The sequence below is a fragment of the Hemitrygon akajei genome, chromosome 19 (assembly GCF_048418815.1).
Source record: "Hemitrygon akajei chromosome 19, sHemAka1.3, whole genome shotgun sequence".
Taxonomy (NCBI): Eukaryota; Metazoa; Chordata; class Chondrichthyes; order Myliobatiformes; family Dasyatidae; genus Hemitrygon; species Hemitrygon akajei.
In genome coordinates this window covers 43,941,002-43,949,651 of record NC_133142.1, presented here as the reverse complement: position 1 = coordinate 43,949,651, position 8,650 = coordinate 43,941,002, and positions in this window count along the sequence as shown.

Here is an 8,650-nt window from a genome sequence, read left to right as displayed (position 1 = left end):
GAGTTTCTCCAGAATTTTGTGTATGTCAGACTATTGTTTATTGACTACAGCTCAACCTTCAACACTATAATTTCAAGCAAGTTCATAACAAAACTCCAGACTTTGTATTGGTGTTTCAGGGGGTGTGTCAAATTCTCCCTCCTTGACTTCCTGTCTATTAGCCCACAATCAGTAAGGATTGTCATAAGGGGGGGATTGAGACTGGACCCAATTGCAGGACGCAGACACTGAAGTACTAGGAACAGGACGGGACAAAGCTAAAGGACGGGACAGGTCATGGTTCGTGGCATCCTAGGGTTCTTGAGGCTTGGCTAGAAGCTTTGGGGTCTTGGAAGCTAGCCTCCTGGGCAGGTCGCAGGCTTCCTGGGCAGGTTACAGGGCACAACCCGACAGAGGCAAGGAACCAGAAGGGACAGAACCAGCTAGGGTCGTGGGTTCTCAGAGCTGCCTCCCGGGCAGGCCACAGAACACCTGGACAGGACATGGGGCACAACCCAACAGAGGCAAGAAACCAGAAGGGACAGAACCAACCACAGGGCAACAGCAACCAGCCTGGCTTACCCAACAGAGACAAGGGGCAGGAAGAGAGCTCAGTCTGGGGTGTCTTCAAGACTGGAAGTGGCCAGTAACCATCAGCAAGCTACAGAACAGCCAAATCCATTACTCACTGAAAGACCTCACCTTCCACTGGTGGGTTACTCTGAGCAGAGACTGATAGGACCACCCCTAACTACACTCAATCCCCGAGCCACTTATATTCTCAGCCAACCTGATGAGCATCAAGTGCAAATGCTTGAGTCCAAGCCGAAACAAGGGGCAGTTGGAGGACCCGGAGTCCGGAGTTCGTGGACTGGACCGTGAACCAGAATGCAGACTTCGGACCGGACCATGACAAGGCAATAACACCTCTGCCACAATTAGCCTGTCATTGTCCAACCAAGCAGTTGTCATGCCCAACTTCACCAATGTCCCTACTTCCTTAGAAGGCTAAAGAAATTAGGCATTACATCTTTGATCTTACAATTTGTTATTGATGCACTATTGAAAGCACCTTATCTGAAAATACCTTGGTATGCCAAATGCCCTTCCTTGTTAAAGAAGGGAGGTAATGTATATGATATGGTATTTAAGAATAATTGAATGCCCCACCTTTCCTGGTTTCACCAATCACCTTGTGTTTCTTGCTCCCTTTCCCTCACCTTCTTACTCTGACTCCTCATCTTTTTTTCTCCAGTCCTGATGAAGGGTCTTGGCCCGAAATGTTGACTATACTCTTTTCCACATATGCTGCCTGGCCTGATGAGTTCCTCCAGCATCTTGGATGCTAGTTGCTTGGATTTCCAGCATCTTCAGGTTTTCATTTGTTTGTGACAAGTTCTCTGTTACATTGCTTAATGTAGGACTTGCCACAGGTGCTGTTTCTTTGGGAGCTATCATGGTGGAAATGTACTTTCAGCTTGCTACATTGCTTTATCAGTATAATGCATTTCAGTTACTGGCCATTCCCCATCACCTAAAGTAAATGAGTCGAGATGTAGAGCTGAAATTTGAGCCTTTAAAGTAAGTGATAACAGAGGTGCTCTAATTTCAAGCAGGTGACTGTTGTAGGAACAGATTATTGTGCTAGGCAAAGGAGAAAGGCTATTTGCAATAAAATAGTGGTTTTTGCAGGAGGACCCAAACTGCACCAATTACTTATAATTCACTAAAATATATTCTGCTCTTACTTGTATTTTCCTTCAAACCAGTGATGGTAAAAGTTCATAAATCCTCAAATTGAGAAATATGACCATGAAAAATCAAACAAACCAAATCATTTGCGGTCCAAAAGAGGAAGAAAATGCTGAAAACACTTGGCAGGTTGCATAGCATTTGTAGAGAAAAGTTAATGTTCCAGGTCCATAACTCTTCATCAGAACTGTAAATGTGAGAAATTATGTGTGAAGAGTGAATATATATGAAAGGCCTCGAAACTTAATTGCTTGCAGTGCTGAAAATAAACAAAAGAAAATACTAGAGCTGTGAGATGCAGAGCTCAATAATAACCCAAAATACTCAGCAAATCAGTCAGGATCTATGGAGACAGAAAAGCTAGTTAATCTTACAGGTTGCAACAGAACTGTGTTCCTCTTTTTATTTCTGATTAAAAGGTCATTAACATAAAACATTGACTGTTTCTTTTTACACAGATGCTGAATGACCCATTGAGACTTTCTGACATTTCCTCTTTCTGATTCAGATTTCCCTCGCCTGGAGTTAGTAGGTTCATTTGCTATTGCAGCTCAGATTGATATGGAAATTTTACTGGAGATTCTTGGGTATGATTTTAATGAACAAAAGGTTAAACTTGTATTTGTAACTAATTCTTGCCTTGCCATCTTTCTGGAAATCTTTGAGAGACTTCTTCTTGCAGGCTTTGCAGCTACATTCACTTTCAAATGGGCATTCCCATCGTCTCTCCATGAAGCCATGTTTCTGTGAGTGAGCCGCAGCTGTAATAGTGAGGGAAGAGTATTTGTGTGTCTAGTATATGGTTGTATTGGCCATAAGCTGGAGGTTGCTTGCTCACTGCAATTTTTACAAACATACTTTTCACTTAAAATGAGGAAGTTCTCAGAACTTATGAAAAACAAAATGATGAATATCAGTGTTTCCCAATCTTTTTTTTAGCCTAAAACACATTTATACTTGCCAACAGCCCCCCAAAAACACCTATATGTTTGCCAACACCCCTGTTAGGCACAATATGCTCTCTGGCACCCCCATAGTTTAAAAGTATGTTTATCATATGCTGACATGAGAAAAATTATTCTTCTTTAAATTTTTATTTGTCTTTAAATCTAGCTTACACAGTACCTGTGTGCTGTGCAGCAAGCACCTTTGCTATCAATGTGATCCTTGAGCATGTTGGTTTTTAGCAAGAGTTGAAATATCTGGTTCAAGTTGTGACAGCAAAAGCCTTAAGTCCCCATGCGTAACAATGTCCAAGCAGTTTTTGTTTTTTGTGAGTATGTGGTTCACTGCACTGAAGCCTCTTTCAACAAGGTAGTAGAATAGAAATGCAATGAATAGAAGTTTGACTCTTATTCAAAGACCAGGAAACTTTGTATGACAATTTAGCCACATACCACAAAAGCCAGCATTTTTGAAAAGCATTTTTGCTTCTTCATCATTCTAAATAATTTGCTAATTTCTTCTTGCAAGCTCACTTCCTGTTCTTCCACTTTGCAAAGAAATGGGTTAATTGCCCAGTCCAGAATTTTCAGATCATTCAAACCCTTGAATTGATTCTGGAAGTCCTTCTTCAGTGACTGCAGGGGTAAGCAGTACACTTGCAAATCACCATCAGTAAAAGAGAATGCCATACTTTCCATGCAAGGAAACTGTGAGAACATTCTTTTCCCAATATTTTGCTTATATACTTCAAATTTTCTGGTAAAAGTGAACACTGCATTTTTTGCCTGGATTAAATTGAAATTCTCACCCTGCAGCTTCATATTTAGAATGTTAATTTTGTCCTACATATTGCCTAGGTATGCCACATCTCTACGTAGAAGTTCTATCTTGTTTCCCAAACTCTTGATGATCTTGAGCTAAAATTTAACCACAGTATTCAAAAGATCAAAGAGATGTGTTAAGCAGCAGTCTTTTGACAGCCAACACACTTCAGTATGAAGAAACAAGTGTTCAAACTCTTCATCATTATCTTGGCATAGCTGGTGAAGTATTATGCTATTTAATGGATGAGTTTTAATTTTGTTAATGGTAGATATTACAAGGTATGCTTGAAAACAGTCACTAGTTGAAGTTTTTGGCGTTGAGATGTTGATGATTAATTATACAATGGATTGTAAACAGACTTGCAATTTATTTTTTCATAAATTCCACTAAACCAGCAGGGTGACCTGTCATATATGATGCTCCATCTGTTGCATGAGAAATCATGTTCCAAATTGGAATACTTTTATCCTCAATATGCATTTTAAGCTCATCATAGATTGATTCCATTGATATTTGTTTTTAACTTTTAACAAAAGAGAATCGCTCCATAAATTTTCCATTTTTGACAAACTGTACATATGCCCATTAGCAATGCCTTGTTGTCTTGCACATTTGACTCATCCAGTTGTATCCCAAATTCTGTTTTTTCTGTAGCTCTGTGCATAGTTGATACTCAATGTCTTCATGCATTTCATCAATATGACGAGCTACAGAGTTATTACTCAGAAGAATTGATTTTAAAGTACTGGTATCCATTTTGAGAACAGTGGAGAGCATTTCTGATACAGCAGGCATTGTTAGTCTTTCACCAGTTGAATGAGATTTTCCATGCTTTGCTATCTTTTTGGAAATGTGTTTAGACACATTGAGACCACTATCAAGGTCATTTTTAGCTTTCTTGGCAAATGACTTGAGTGTGCAATGCTTTTCAAATGCTTCTTTCAAGTTCTGGAACTGAGTAATACAATAAGTAGCCTTTTCAGGGTGTCTTTTATGGAAGAGATCCTGTAATCTTCATGGTTTCATGGATTTATTAGACAGTACAGTATTACAAATAAGACACGGGGTGTTGTTGTATTGTTGCATGACTTGCCTTCCATAGATCTGCAGAGAAAGTTGAGAGGGTGTAGTTGACTTACCAACTGTTAAACTGCATGATCTTGTTCCATACTGCGAGCCAAGAACTGTTGCGTACCCTGGTTGCTAACTTATGCATCACCAATGATGTTTGCTTGGTTGGTAAGGTCGGATGAGAGTGCCAAGTTTCAGATGCATTGTGATGATGAGTGTTCACTGCCTGCAGAGTAATGGTTCCTCCTGTGTTCCAGTACCTCATCCTTTTTTTTTGGGAAGTGCCTGCTCTACTAACAGTCAGTCTGGTCGCATGCCTCAAGTTAGGGTGTCTCTTACCACCCCTTGCCCAAGATTTGCCCTAACATCCCCTTAGGACACATAACCACCCCTGTTGTACATTGTTCAATATCCAACTATTTTATTGTCTAGGATATTTTAACAAACTAGACTTCATACTTTCATTAGTAACCAAGCGTTTAAACAAAGCAAAGCCTTGTCTTTGAAACTTTCTTTCAGCTTTTATGAATATGTTTCACCAGTGTTTGTTCAGATGTGAGCCATACTGATATTACAACTGTTGATGAGTTCTCCTGGAACTCTGCCCGCTGTGAATCATCCCGCTCTCCTTTCTCCAAAAGTGAATCAAAAAAGCTTGCTGACTATTCAACATTAGCGGTGAAGTCCACAACTAAAGCAAAGGAGATGGTGAGTTTTGTTTTCATAATGTAGAATTGGAGCAGTTAAAATTGCTATGGTGCTGGTTCTGAAGTTGTGAATTTTAATTCCAAAGTATAAATTCCTATGACCTTATAAAGTGGGAAAGAAATGCTGGTAGATGAAGTGCATATTGACCTTGGAATCTAACGAGAGAAAATTTTCCTCAAGTTCACTGAAAGTGCTTCTTTTCAGAATGGTCTGTGTACTGTTGTGTGGGTTAGTGTTGGACATATTTTCTACTGTGGTGTGCTGAAAATTAGATGATCTTCTGGCTATGCCTTAAGTTGGCCAACTCCTTACAGATCTGGATTTTGTACACGACAAATAAAATTCAACACAGGAAATGAATGAGGTGATGCATTTTAATCGGAAGATTGGAGAGAAGAGAAATAGTATATATAGTCTGAAAAAACAAGCCCAAAACTGCTGATGCTGGAAATCTAAAATAAAAATAGAAAACATGTGAAATGCTCAGCAGTTCAGTTTGCATGTGTAGGAAGAGATGCAGTTGATGTATTGGTTCACATGTCCTTCTAGCTAAACAACCTAAAAGTCACAAATTATTGCTTACATAAGAACAAAGAACATAAGACATCTGTGGTTATTTCCGTAAATATCTTGTGTTGAATGCAAGGTATCAAAGTCTGTTAATGAATTACATTGAGTTGCAGAATCCAGAAGCCAGAAGGTTTTGCTAAACACTGTGCATTGATAGCTTGGACCAAGATTGGGATTTTGCATCACACAGTGCTGGAGAAATCAGAAGGTCAGGTAGTGTCTATGGAGAGGGACAAAGAGTCGACATTTTTCATGTTTTTCTGAGGTATCACATGAAAGGATATAGAAAAAAGTACTCATTGTTCTGAATTACAGTTTTATGTGCAGACTGGTGAGGTTTTTAACCATCGACGCAAAGGAGATTTGACTGAGGACCTTAAACAGTGAAGGGATTAAAGTAAATGCAGGAATATCTCTTTTTTTCCAAAGGTTAAAGTGTCAATTGTGGATTTAAAATGATAGGCAAAAGAACCATATGCGATGAGCAAAATTTTTCTGAATGGTTAGGCTTTGGAATAAAATGCTAGGGAGATGATGAAAATAAATTGAGCAGTAGCAATTCTTTTTCCTTTTGTATTTTGAATGCAGAAGTCCTGGGGTTAAAAAGTCAGTGAATGGAATAGCTACATTGCTCTTCAAAAGAGGGCAATCAAACCCTTTAGGCCTAAAGGCCTTTTTACTGAGGTTCTGTTTCTGAAATCCTCATTCTTGTTCACACTGTCTATCAAAACGATATCTATTATTTGACCAAGTTTTGGGTCAATTTTCTCAGTTTTTCCTTGTGTTAAAATTTGTTTGATGGCACCGCTGGCATTTAAAGATGAAAGCTGCAATAGAAACGCAAGCTATTGTCACAGCTCTGCAGGTCTTCCCCAGCTCATGAATGCCCAGCTTGTGTGCAGTCTCTCTGTATTAATGAGAATTTCAGAGCTGATGGGCTGGATTTTCCAACTGCTACAGGGCTGCAAGCGTCTTATGCCATGTGGGAGCCTAGTTTGTGCTGTATTTCCAACCAGTGAACTGTTCAGGTTACCCATAGTTCTCAAGAATATCAGCTTACTCTGGCCTGGGAGGACCTGTATTCTTGCTGAAGAGCAAAGGACTGTTCATCAAGTATGTCTGTGCTTCTATAACCCCTTTCCATAATTCCATTGTGTGATGCACTGAAGCATTTTAGAATGTGAGATAGAAGCATTGAAAAGAAAAGATGGAGTTGGTTATTCAGTCCATCACACCCACTCTGCCATTCAACATAATCATAGCTGATCTACTTTCTTAATACTGACTTCCTAATTTCTCTCCTTTGTCCTGGTCCATTTAGTGCCTAGTAATCAATTGATTGGATAAATAAAGTAAAAAGTAAATTTATTATTGAAGCAGATATATGTCACCATATACAAACCTGAGATTTTTTTTTTGTGTGGGCAAGCTCAATAAATCAAATCACTACAATAGAATCAATGAAAGACTGTGCCAACAAGTGTGCAAAAGATAACAAGCTGGGCAAACACAAAAAGAAAGAAATAATATAAATAAATAAATAAACAAAGGAACAAACAATATACATTAAGAACACAAGATGAAGAGTCCTTGAAAATGAGTCCATAGGCTGTGGGAACATTTCAGTGATGGAGCAAGTGAAGTTGAGTGAAGTCATCCCCTATGGTTTAAAAGCCTGATGGTTGAGGGGTAATAACTGTTCCTGAACCTCGTGGTGTGGGTTCTGAGGCAAAGTCAATGATTTGCCCTTCCTCCACCACCCAAGCAAAGGAGACTTCCATTCTCCTAGCATGCAGCCTATCAATTCCTGTTCGAATTTTATGCATCAATGAGATCCCAGACTCTAATGAGCAGAAGTTGGTTGACCCCAAATAGATTGTGTCACTGGTTCAGTTCTTTCACTCACATTTAATTCGGTGCATATAAATTTGCTTCAGTATTCAATGCCCACTCTCATGATCTATCCACACATAACTGTAATTCAGAACAATATGTGTATTTTTTCCTCTTTTATCCTTTCCATCGTCTTCATGCAATTCTTCAGAAATACATGCAAAATTCCAATCTTGGGCCAAGCTTTCCATGTAGTAGTTTTAGCATGACTTTTTAGCTTTTGTATTCTGTATTCCAGTTCTTGGAATTCCCTATCCAATGCCATCATTAGAGCATCAATATCACAAACACAGTGTGCTTCACTGGGAAAGTTCACTACCACCTTTGTAGAGCACTAATGAAAAGCCAATCAATGTGGCGTTGTTAGCATTTACCAAAATCTCAAAAAAAATTGAAAATGAACAAAATAATGGTATATGATAAACTGTCTCAGAGAATTAAATGTCAGAACAGTAGGGCCATTTCAGAATCAAAGTCAAGTTTAATATCACTAGCATATGCTGTGAAATTTGTCATTTGCAGCTGTAGTATATTGCAATACATAATAATAATAAAAACTATAAATAACAACAAGTAGAGAAAATTGAATTACATGAGCAGTGCAAAAAGAGGAAAAGATTTTGAGGTAGTGTTCATGGATTCATTGTCCATTTAAAAATCTGATGGTGGAGAGGAAGAAGCTGTTCTTGAAATGTTGAGTATGTGAATTTAAGCTCCTTCATGTCCTCCTTGATGATAGCAATGAGAAGAGGGCATGTCCTGGGTAATGGCAGTCCTTAATAATAGATGCAGCATTTTTGAGGTATCATCTTTTGAGGGGTCCTCAATGCTGTGTCTATGACGGAGCTGGCTATGTATACAACTTTCAGCAGATTTTTCCAATCTTGTGCAATGGCTCCTTCATACC